This window comes from Ictidomys tridecemlineatus, unplaced genomic scaffold, assembly GCF_052094955.1.
Source record: "Ictidomys tridecemlineatus isolate mIctTri1 unplaced genomic scaffold, mIctTri1.hap1 Scaffold_186, whole genome shotgun sequence".
NCBI lineage: Eukaryota > Metazoa > Chordata > Mammalia > Rodentia > Sciuridae > Ictidomys > Ictidomys tridecemlineatus.
In genome coordinates this window covers 220,968-233,432 of record NW_027521603.1, presented here as the reverse complement: position 1 = coordinate 233,432, position 12,465 = coordinate 220,968, and the positions used below count along the sequence as shown (strand labels likewise).

At 51.2% G+C, this 12,465-nt stretch overlaps 1 pseudogene; it reads left to right on the top strand.

Moving 5' to 3' along the window:
* LOC144372899 (single-minded homolog 2-like) overlaps positions 1-12,465 on the top strand; it is a 35,989-nt pseudogene extending 23,524 nt beyond the window's left edge.

Below are 12,465 nucleotides of genomic sequence, written 5' to 3'. Positions count from 1 at the left end.
CCCTTTCTTCCCCAGGCCCAGAACTGGGGCAGAAAGGCCAGCGCCAGGCCTCCTGGTCCCAGCTCTCCATCCCTGGGTCCAGATGCACCTGTTATATTTCCTTAAACTCCAGTTACAGACACTGAGCTTGGAGTACAGGGGCAGTTGTTTAGTTGAACTGAAACATGGGTGGGGAGAGGGAAATGAGCAGGGAGGAAGAGTCTGCCTCTATGGGCTACTGCATGGGTGGCTCATGCTCAGTCCCCGGGACTCTGGAGCCTGTATGGCCCCTGCCCCAGAATTATGGAGCCCACAGGGAGAGGGAGCCCATGTAGTTAGATTCCAGCCCCTGACAATCACTGCCTGAGGACTGATCTCAGGGCAGGGCCTGAGGAGGGAGAGCAGGCAGGCAGCGGGAGTGGCCACCGTCTGTTGCCTAGGTCAGCCTCCCCCAGTCCCTCCTTAGCTCCCACGTCCCCTGGCCACCATCTGGGGCTGTGTGACGCAGTCCAGGCACTGGCCCTGCACCAGTTCCCCTCTCCTGCCAGCCCTGGCTCTCGACTTCTCTCTGTTTGGTGGGGCCACACCTCTCTCAGGGGCACCGTCACCTCTCTGCCTTCTTTGCCTGGGACCCTGTTGGCCAGCTGCAACGTCCTCCAGTCCAGCTCCTGCTTGAGGGCTGAGGGAGCCCCCACACAGGCCAGTTCTCTGCACTCCAGCTGGATGCCAGCGGCTGCCACCTCTCCTCCTGGGGCCATGTGTCCAGCTGCTGGCCCCATAGAGCCCACCCAGGGACCCAGGTCCTTTCTTCCCTTCACCTCATGGGGACTGGGCGAGATTGTGAGGGTGGCCATGACAAAACTTGCTGACGAGGTGGCCTTAGTGACAGACACTTATTTTTCCACAATTCTTAGTTGAAAAGTCCAGGATCAGGGTATCGGCAGGGTTGGTTCCTTCTGGGCCCCTCTCCTTGGCTTGTAAGTAGCGTCTTGCCCTGTGCCCTCACATGGACGTCCCCGTGTGCATCTGTGGACCCCATCTCCTCTTCTTGCAAAGATGCCAGTCACATGAATGATGTGACCCCAGGCCTCTGTAATCACCTCTTTGAGGGCCTGTCCCCCAGCACAGTCACATGCTCTGAGGTAGTAGGGTGAGGCCTTCCACAGGGAACCTCATGGCAGGGGACCCGATCCCTCCTGCTTCTCACCCATGTCGTGGGCTGGGCTGCCTCAGTCCAGCTGGCTGGGCGGCTTGGGGAGCATGTGAGAAGCCTGAGAAGGCTGAAGGCGTAACTGTGCAATGTGATTTTTCAGTCTTGTCACACGGTGCTAGGGCTCAGGGGCCTGGCCCGAGAGGAGGCCCCCAGGCTGGCCTGCTATTCTAGCCTCCTGCCCTCCCATGCTCCACCCAGAGCTGCATCATGGCTACTGCCGACCCTGCACTTGAGTCCTTTGCTCTGATCAGCTAGAGCTGGCCTGCTGGCTCTCTTAGGAACACAGGGACATTGGCAGCCTCTTCTGCTCCCGCTCCATCCTCCACAGATGGCTGCAGAGGCCTGACTGGACACGAGGGCCATAGTCAGCTGGTTTTCACACATTTTTTAAAGATGTTCTTTATTGGGAGTCCATGGGGTCTGCAGAATCGTGGTCCCCAAGAAAAATAACTCACAGCCTTCCAGAAAGGCAAGTGTGAGCAAAAGCAGAGCCTGGCACTGCTGTCGGGAGGCCTCTGGGGTCAGTGTGAGTGGCACCGCAGCCCAAGGGGGCTTCTGTGGGCCACAGTGGCAAGTGGGCCTGGTGTCCCAGGGAAGGTCTCCAAGTGAGGCTGTGCCAGGTCTACCTCAGAACCTTCCATGACCACAAGTGAAGACCTCACAGGAGAGACTGTGGCCTTCCCACCCCCCCCACCTCACTCCTGTGGGGCTGTGGAGTGCCTGGGGACCCCAGGCACGATGCAGTCATCTGGCTTCAGACCAGAGAGGCCCCGCTCCCCCAGACACCCTGACAGGCTGGTGGGGAGGGCTCCGTGTCTGCGCACCTGATGATAGGTGTCGAGGGACACCTGGTGGGCTTCTGTGTCCATGGTTCAGGAGAATCATGACCTTCCACAGGACTGAGAATTTCACCTCTTTTGGTAGGCCCCCAAGCCGAAATGACAGAAGAGAATGCAGGCCATGTCCCAGAAAGGCTTTGGGGCCTGAATGTGTAGTTTACAAAATTTTAAGCAGAACTGTTATGACAAAATTATAGGACATTAGAGTAACTTGTATAGAGCCGAGAAGAACACTCTCTGAAGGACACATGGTAGTCATAAACTCAGATGCTTAGGGGGCCAGGCACGTAGCAGGAGTGGGGAAGTTAGTATAAGGCAATAGAAAGTGGCAGAGTCTGGGCTGGGGATGTGGTTCAAGCGGCAGCGCGCTTGCGGGTTCCATCCTCAGCACCACATACAAACAAAGATGTTGTGTCCTCCGAAAACTAAAAAAATAAAAAATAAAAAAAAAACTCTCTCTCTTTAAAAAAACAGCAACCAAATACCACAGGTGGGGTGATTTATAAAGAACACAGGTTTATGAAACCCATGGTTCTGAAAACGGAGAAGGGCAAGATCAAGAGGCTGCTAGTGGCAAGGGCCTTCTTGCTCTTCCCTAGGAGACTCCTCTCTCCCCTGGGTTGGCATGTCTTCTTCCTGGTCCATCTACCTCCCAACTAGCAGGTGTAGTGTTGGTGGTGGGGGAGATTGTACTGGGAAATGGAGACCCAGTCCCAAAAGATGGGTTTCATCACCAGCTACATAATCTCTGGAGTCCCATCTGGTAGAGGAGTCCCATGGAGGGCACAGGGACTGCTTGTACCATTTTTTCCCAGCAGGGAAAGGGATTCGTTTCCTGCAGCTGCTGTAACAAATTACCACAAACTGGGTAGCCTGAAACAACAGGAAGGTATTGTCTCTCCGTTCTGGAGGCTAGAAGTCGGAAGTCAAAGAACCGCAGAGCCAAGCTCCCTCCAGAGGCTCCAGGGGAGGGCCTTCCATCATCCTCAGTTTTGGGTGGCCTCACGTGTCCCTTGGTTGGGGCCACATCACTCCAGTTGGCCTCATCTTCACATGGTGTCTCCTCTGCGTGTCTTATAGGGACACCTGCTGTTGGAAGTGGGGCCCACGGACCTTGTCTTGAGATCTGTCACTTGCTCACATCTGCAAAGACTCTTTCACACATCCCTGGTTGTAAGGATTAGGATCCAATATCTATCTCTTTTGGGGGAGACACTGCCCATGCAATCCAGGACAGGCATTGCAGCATCCTTTTCTACCCTTAAAATGTAAAACAGAGATGGCGTGCTGAGGTGGTGGCTCAGTTGCAGAGCACTTGCCTAGCACATGTGCGAGGCAGTGGGTTCGATCCTCAGCACCACATAAAAATAAATAAATAAGTAAAAGTCCCTCTACAACACACACACACACACACACACACACACACATATAAATATATATATAAATGTTGGTGAGGTGGTGCAGCCTGCAATCCCTGCTCCTTTGGAGACTAAGGCAGGAGGGCAACTTATCAATGGCAAGTCTCAAATTAAAAATATAGAAAGGGCCAAGCATATAGCTCAGTTATAGAACACGCCTGGGTCCAATCCCTGATACTGGGAGGTAAAGAGGAGTAAAAGAAAAAAAAATCTAAAACAGAATAGAAGTATGCCCAGACCTGCAGGAGGAATTCTAGAAGGACCAGGAAGGCTGCCTGTTTCTCTGGACAGTATATTTATGGAATTAGAATTTCTATCCCAGCATGGGTGGGAAAAAAAAAACAGAACTAGGGGCTTTCATCTAAGCGTGGATCACGCAGAATCCAGGACGTTGCCGATGGTGGTGTTGGAGATGCCACACACCGAGGGGTGCAGCGCGGGCTTCTGCCCTCGGGACTCATGGTTGAGGGAACTCCTCGTCCACCACCACCACAAGAAGGGATTTACTTTATAGTTCTGCAGCCTGGGATCATTTCAGGCAGCTAATCAAGGATGACAGACTGGAGGGAGAATTGATGCACACCAAGGAATGTTGTGACTAAGTGTCTAGGATTTCGATTTGGATTGATGTGTTGACTATTGCCATGGGTCATAGGGAAGCAAAAAAAAAAAATCAAAAAAACCAAATATTTGGTTGATTGGTCTCTGTATCTAGCCTGATCATAGCAGAGTCAAGAATTAGACAAAAATGATAGTTGGGGAAGGTCCGAGATAATCAGGTCTCAGCAATTTCTGTAATTTGATTCTTAAAATATGCAGGATAAGCTGGCTTCATTTTATCCAGCTTGACATGGTTACGAATAGTTTTTTGGAGTGTTGTAAGAAATAAGAGGAAGTAAAGTATAAGATCAGAGATAAGAAAAGCTCAGGTCGTATTCCCATGGTGCTTTACAGGCACTGCTACTCATGGATTTTTTTGTTTTCTGTACTGAAGATTGAACCCAGAGGCACTAACTCACTGAGCCACATCCCCAGCCCTTTTTTGTATTTTATTTAGAGACAGGATCTCACTAAGTTGTTTTGGGCCTCACTAAGTTACTGAGGCTGGCTTTGAACTCCTGCTTCAGCCTCCTGAGCCACAGGAGTTACAGGTGTTCACCACTGTGACCGGTTTAGGCATAGATTTTAAAGTCCAGGAGACCAGCAAGCATTTCTGTTAAAGAAAGAAGAGTCTGGGACTCCAGTTTGTTTAGATGGCATCTCTTGGTTATATGGGAGCCATCAACAAATCGGCTCACCCCAGAGATGGCTAAGAGAACCTTCTGGAGTCCACTAATTCTTCCTCCCACAGTTCCATGTGTCCTCAGCTACAGTTTGTGGTAATAGAGTAAACAAGGCAAGGCATTTGGAAAGAGCTGGACATAGAAACCTTGGGGATTTTTGTTAGTTCATTTGGGGTTATTATTGCTTAAAAAGCAAGCCCCCAGAGGAGAAGCGCTACAAAGTTTCTCTCAATCCTGCCTCTGCCTACACTCATCAGCACTGATTTTGCCCCTGCCATGTTGATTCTGGATAGAAAGAGTAGGTCTCTACAACATCCCAGAGGAAGCTGCCTCTCCAAGGGGATGGGATGGCTGTTACACAGCAGGACTGTCCTTAGGATGTGGCCCTGATGGATGTGGCCCTGTATTTCTAAAACTCACACCTCCTTCTTGTTGAAAATCTAGCAAATGAAGAAAAGCTGAAATGAGGAAAATGCAAATTACCTGTGGTTTTACCAGTCAGAGACAAGTGAGCAGGTACTGATCCTGTCATCTGTGTCCGCCACGGCAGAAATCTTCACACGGAGGGCCTCATCCTCCCAACAACCATATGACATAGGGCTAGGGTTATCCTTCTTTTATAAACGAGGAAACTGAGTCACAAGAGGGTCAGTAGCTGGTCCAAGAACACCGTTGGTTCGTGTGCAAACGCATGTGAGCTCATTCTTTTATGATCAGGGTTCTGCTCTGTGCACTCCTGAATCTCGTCTTAACACTATGTCATCTGCATTTCCCACTGTACCACAAATTCTTACGAATCGCTGTTTCAGTGGCTGCATAGTACTCCATAACTTATTTACCCTGTCCCTCATTGTTGGGCAGGTAAATCTCCCCAAAACTTTCTTCTTCTGTTTTAAGCAAATCGAATCTCTTTGTACATTAGTCTGTGTTTACATTGCTCATAATTTATTTCCATTGGATCCATTCTTGGAAGTAGAAACCTGGAAGGGGATGAGCCACCACATTGCTTTCCCAAAGGATCAGGCCGACTCCCTTCCATCAGCACAGGGAACACCTTCTCCAGAGATTAGCCAGATTGCCTGTTGCTATTTCTTTTTTTTTCTCTCCTTTAGATAAACTCACCTTTTTAACCATTTCCGTGGTTTTTGGTGAGTGTTGTGCTGCCATAACTTTTTTCTAATTCTGGAATATTTTCAAGGTCTCCAGAAGCAGCCCAGTCCTGTTACCATTCTTTCCCAATCCCCCTCCCCCTTCAGCCCCTGGCATCTGCAAATCTTCTCTCTGTCTCTGTGGACTTGCCTCTTCTGGACACTTGGGATAGAGGGAGTCCTACACTGTGCTGATTTGATGGATGGGCTCTCTATGAGTCAGTTCAGTGAGTTGAACACATGTTCATTACTTTGCCCATTTGTGTTTCTTCTTTGGTGAATTGTTTGTTAATGTCTTTCCCTTGTATTGCTTTCAGGGTCTGAGTGTTATAAATTGGCAGTAACTCTTTATATATTAAGGTTAATAATTCCTTGACTATATTTGTAGCATTTTTTCCTTCTGCACCAAAATATTTTGATGTGGGTGTTAAAGTGGACAGAAAGCACAAATGGCAGGGAGAGCCGGGGGAATGTTTGGGTGGGGATGAAAGGGGGGCTTTGTCTTGTTGGTACAATACCACAGCCGAATGAGGTGGTGCTGATAGCCAGTACAGTCACAGACTTAGCCCCTTTGGTCTCTTCCCCAGATCTCTGCTCAGGCGGCTGCTAGTTGGGGGCCTGGTGCTAGGCGTACCTTGAGAAACAAGAATGTTCTGGAGCTGGGGGTGGACAGATGGGGCGGAGCTTTACTCTTTCCATTTCCCACACACAGCTTCTGGCGCTTGCCTCCCCCTCCAGGCCGCCTCCATGGGCCTCCTTGAGAGCTATAAGGGAGAGTCACAGTTTGTGGGTCCACTGAGGCTTTGGGTGAGCTGCTCAGCACTGAGGTTTGCACCCATGCATAGAAGATGGGCCCACAGGCCCAATTTTCAGGAACTCTGTCACCAAGCAGAGGACTTTGCTACCCGAGCAACACAGGAAATGAATTGGCCCCAAGAAAGTGGGTAATTGGGAAAAAAAATTTAATGGCAACAGAGTAGCAAGCGATTTCGCTGTGAATACACAGTGTCTGGGTATCAGCAACATTTGACTCCTAGCCCAGTGCCCTGCAGTTACTTTATTTTGTTTAAATAACTACATCACTCACCCTCTCTACCATTAAAGATTGGGGGGATTAAGACATAATTGTGACATGTTGGATTCTAAAAAAGCAGATGGATGTTTCTGCCCTGCCAGGTACCGAGTTGCCAAGGGGCTGTTCCCTGCAGTGGAACAGTGCTGTTCACTCGGGGGTTTTAGTGGATTCCTTGAGGTTGCAGGCAGCATCTGGGTGTGAGTGTGTGTGTAAGCGTGCCTGACTCTTCCATCAAGTTCAGAGGGGTCCTTGGCCCCAAGGCCCAGGATGCAGGTCCTTGGTGGGGTGGCATCCCAGAGTGGGGCCCGTGGACTCGTCACCCTGTGCTTGCAGTGTTGGTGAAGGGCCAGGTCACCACCAAGTACTACCGGCTGCTGTCCAAGCTGGGCGGCTGGGTGTGGGTGCAGAGCTACGCCACCGTCATGCACAACAACCGCTCGTCCTAGCCCCACTGCATCGTGAGTATCAATTATGTCCTCATGTAAGTCAGCCCTATTGTTCCTCCCCTTGCTCTTCCTCCTGTCACTCATTGCATCGCTCCAAAAGTGTCACCTAAGGCTCTGTCTCTTTCCAAAACTCTTCATTTGTCTCCTGTTTTGTTTTTATTTGAACAAAATAAGAGTCCAGTTTGGGGGGAGGGTCCAGATTTTCCCACGCTCAGCAGAGAGGAGTGAGTGCTGGGGGGGGACTCAGATCCCAGCACAGAGCCCAGGTGGGGGGTTGGGGGAAGGCCCCACCTTGAACAGGGTACAAAGAAGTGCACATCTGGATCAGGAATACAAGCTCACATAATCCATGTCCACAAACCTGGATCATCTTGAATGCTTCTACGATTTGGGACAGAGGAAATCTCTCATTTCCCATCATCTATCCATATAGCCTGTTGCAAATGACAGAGAATACTGAAAACTCCCAAAGGTCAAGTTCAGTTGCAAATACATTTAAGGCCATTGGAAGCAATTGAACATGAGTCACTCTGCCCACCAAAGCTATTGTGTATTAAACCACCTTGACCCCAGGCTTAGTCCTGTACTCGATGCACTCATGGTCCCCCAGCACCCCAGAAAAGAGTCCTCATTTGTGTTCTAAATGCAGTGGTGGGGCCGAGAGTGCAGAGCACTTGCCTAGCCTGCAAAAAGCCCTGGGTTTGATCCCAAAAGTGGAAGGGGAAAAAAGGCAACGAGGAGTTAGGTTCCAGGTTCTGCGCAGAGCGACCGCTGGGTCTCTGTGTGTTAGCTGCACAGTGGTCCCGGCAAAACTGTAAGGGAGAAATGATTCGGCCTAGTTATTATTCTCGAGCACCAAGGTGTTGGCTGGACGTGGAGGGCCGCCTCTCCTTCCAGGAACAGGATGCTGAGTTGGCTGCCAGGATGCTGCAGCTGTCAGGAGCCTCTGGTGTGAAAGCCGACAAGGCCAACTCCAGGCTCCCGGCCCTTACAGGGCCCCTCACTCCCGCTTCCCGGGTGCTCAACGGGAATCAGCTGGGTCACAGATGTGCACCAGGGATGAGATGATGTGATTAGTGGCACTTTGGCCCTCCCTTTTGCCTTGACAGCCTTAGTGGCCCAGGATGTCCCCAGGAATTGTGTTTGGGTTGTATGGGATTGGAGAGGGCTCTTCTGACCTCCCTCGATTCCTGCCAAATAGCACTAATCTTGCCAGCATTCCTGGGTCACCCTCTTGGGGCTTCAGGCAGCTTTTATGACAAGATTGAGCTGTCCTGTCCTCAAATGCCACCCACACCCAAGCTCAGTGAGAGGATCCGAGGAATTTGGAGAAGGAAATAACTCAGGGGACAGAGCCAGGGAAGCCACTCTTCCTCCACCACTCCTCCTCATGACAGGCCTGCTCTCCCTTTCCAGGGACATCGAATACAAGGAACTTCAGCTGTCACTGGACCAGGTCTCCACTTCTAAGTCCCAGGACTCCTGGAGGACCACCTTGTCTACCTCACAAGAAACTAGGAAATTAGCTAAACCCAAAAACACAAACATGAAGACAAAGCTGAGGACATACCCTTACCCCCCACAGGTAACCCACCGTGGTACGGGATGCAGCTGACGTCTGTTCCAGGGGCTTGGGACACCCTGGGTATGCTAAGGAGTGACGGCCCTCTGAACATGTAGCTGGATATCTCTACAGAATGGAGCGGGTCCCCAAGGATGTCCTGCCCACAGGGTGGTGACATAACCTGGGGACAGCTGACATCCAGGTGGACTTGTCAAGAATAGGAACTAGAAGACCACTGGGAGGGCACATGAGCCTGTTAGACTCCATGTAAATAGGGGTTAGAAGCACATCACATGTGTCATGTTTTCATAATATTTTTTTAAAAATGAAAGCCCTTATTTATTTTTTTAGTTTTAGGATAGAACTCAGGGGCACTATACACCTGAGCTGCATCTCCGGCCCTTTTTACATTGAGACAGGGTCTCACTAAGTCTCTGAGGCTGGCCTCAAACTTGTGATCCTCCTGCTTCAGCCTCCCAAGCAGCTGGGTTACAAGTGTGCTCCCTCTCCTCCCCCTTTGAAAGCACTTGGTGTTCTGTCAGATATAACAAGCGTCCATGTGCATTTGGGGTGGGGGTCTCTTTCCATCCAGAGGGTGGGTCACTGGGGAAGGCCCACCTTGGCATGGGGCAGGGATATGGCTTACCCACAGCCCCTCGGCTGGCCTCCATCCATCTTCTTTCCATGCAGCAATACAACTCCTTCCAAATGGACAAACTGGAATGTGGCCAGCTGGGAAGCTGGAGAGCCAGTCCCCCCGTCAATGCCTCGGCTCCCCCAGAACAGCAACTCCATTCAGAAGGCAGTGACCTTCTGTACCCGCCATCCTACAGCCTGCCCTTCTCCTACCATTAGGGACACTTCCCTCTGGACTCGCATGTCTTCAGCGGTAAAAAGCCAATGTTGCCAGCCAAGTTCGGGCAGCCCCAGGGATCCTCATGTGAGGTGGCATGCTTTCTCCTGAGCACACTGCCAGCCAGCGGCGAATGCCAGTGGCATTATGCCAACCCCCTAGTGCCTAGCAACCTGTCTCCAGCTAAGAACCTTTCCGAACCGCCCATGAACACTGCCCGGCACAGCCTCGTGCCAAACTATGAAGGTGGGTCCTGTTGGCAGGTGGGGACACCAAGGGGAGGACTGGGAACAGCTGGGGGCTGTGGCGGTAGGTGGTGGTGGGGGCAGACAGAAACGGAGTCCTCGGGATTTGGGTAAACCTTGCCCTTCTCTGCTCCTAAGTACAGCTTCCCTGCTCTCCTGTGCTTCACAAGAGAGAAAGTCACCTGTGCCTCGTGCACACCAGTGGCACTATAAAGGGGACAGGGTTCTGAACATTCAGACTCCATATAAATTCGGCATCCTCCACTCCACAGGGAGGCCTGTGATTTCCAAACCCCCTCCCAGGTTTTGAGAACCCCCAGTTCCAGTAATTTATTTATTACTTATTCTTGTTTTGCTGGGCTGGGGATCAATAGGTCTGTTGTTTTACATGATTATTTTTCACTTTACCCCAAAATGATCTTGAGAGACAAAGAGGCTTCCAATTTCCTTCTCATGCTGCTTTCAAAGTGCAGAAAAGGAGTAGTGATAACCCATGGGCTCAGGGACAAATGTGCCACTCACCAGATCTAGAACAATAACAAACTCTCCAGGCCTCAGTCTCTTCATCAGTCAGATGGGATCATAAGCCATGTGATGTGTCTGTCTTGACTTGCCAGTTCAAACCACAACAAAGATCAGAGTGGCTTTCTTAGCCTTCTCCCCCTGATGGCAGGTAAGCAGTCCTTAGTGGAGTGCCACCAGTTGCTCAGGACACCGGCCAACTCCTTTGACTTACTGGACCAACCCCAAGAAGAGGGTGGAAGGTGGGGACTGAGGGTTAGCTGCAGGAGATGTATACCTGATCCACCCAGACCTGACTGAGGCTCAGACTATAGACCAAGATGGTGTGAATGTCCTGTGGCTGTTACTAGGATAGCAGTAAATGTAGATGATGTGCCCAGGAGGGTGATAGATTTCATACCAACCTGAGATTTCATGGGAGAAATCTAACCTTCTTGATGATCATGAGGAAATGTTTTCAAAAGTAGACAATTTAAAAAGGACCACATCGGCCATCAGGGCCTGCCACCCTGTCTTGGGCCTGGGCCTGTCCTAAGAACCAGATATTCCTCAGATTTGTATTCCCAGTACCCCCTGGTCACCGGGTCCTTCACAAAGCCAAGAAAAACAAAGTGAAGGGTTTTGACAATAGTTGACAATATTACTCACTTGAGATGGACTTAAAAATAATTGTTTTTTCTTTGGGGTTCAGTATTGATATGATACACAGAATTTGATTTTTATTGATATTTTATTGATATCATATTTTATTGATATGATACACAGAATTTGATTTTTATTGATATTTTAAAAGTGAAGGAGGTTAATAACTACCTACATATCATAAGCTTGGTGGGAGGGGGGACACCAAAGATGTTAATTTGAGGCAATTTGGATCAACTTCCTAATCATTTGGGTATTAAAGGAAGACAAAGGTCCTCATAAAGTAAAAAGCCCAGATTGCTAATTGATGTCAGGCATGTAATTGAGAAGGCTGGTTTAATTATGATCCTCTCAGCAGGATCATAATAGCGCCTCTCCAGGGATAAGCAAAAACAAGGGTAGACTGGAGGGCCCTTGGTAGCCTCTAGACCCCTGTTGTTCAATAAGGTGGCATTAGCCGGCAAGGCCATCTATGGACATGGAAAAGCGGCCAGTGCTGTTCAAGAAAGAACCCTCTTCCCCACCAAAGAATAAACAGTTTTTAATCTGGGTCACCATTGACGTTCCCTGGTATGTTGCATTAGGTACATTAGTCCACACGAATCACACCTGTTTTTTAACACAGCTCGCAGGACATTTGCAATTGTCCCTTGTGGTTGTACAATGCGCGCCTGGAATGCACGCAAGAAGGACGGTGGCAGCCCGAGGGTTGGGCGCGGGTGGCCCAGGGGTGGCGTTGCTTGGGGCAGGCCTTTCCCTCCCTGGATGCCAGCATCTAACGTATCGCCTGTCCCCACAGCGCCCGCTGCTGCGCGCACGTTTGGCAAGGACACCGCGCCCCCGCCGCCGCCGCCGCCGAGCTTCCCGAGCTGCGGCCACTACCGGGAGGAGCCCGCGCTGGGCCAGGCCAAGGCCGCCCGCCAAGCCGCCAGCGACGGGACGCGGCTGGCGCTGGCCCGCTCGGCGCCCGAGTGCTGCGCGCCGCCGGCCCCCGAGCCCTGGGGCGCGCCCGCGCAGCTGCCCTTCGTGCTGCTCAACTACCACCGCGTGCTGGCCCGGCGCAGGCCGCTGGGGGGCGCAGCGCCCACCGCGCCCGGCCTCGTCTGCGGCCCCAGAGCCCCTGAGGCGGCGGCCGGCGCGCGGCGGCCCCGGCACGCAGGCCCCAGCGCCGCCTCCCGCCTGGCGCGCCCCAGCCGCACTACCTGGGAGCCTTGGTCATCATCACCAACGGTCGGTGA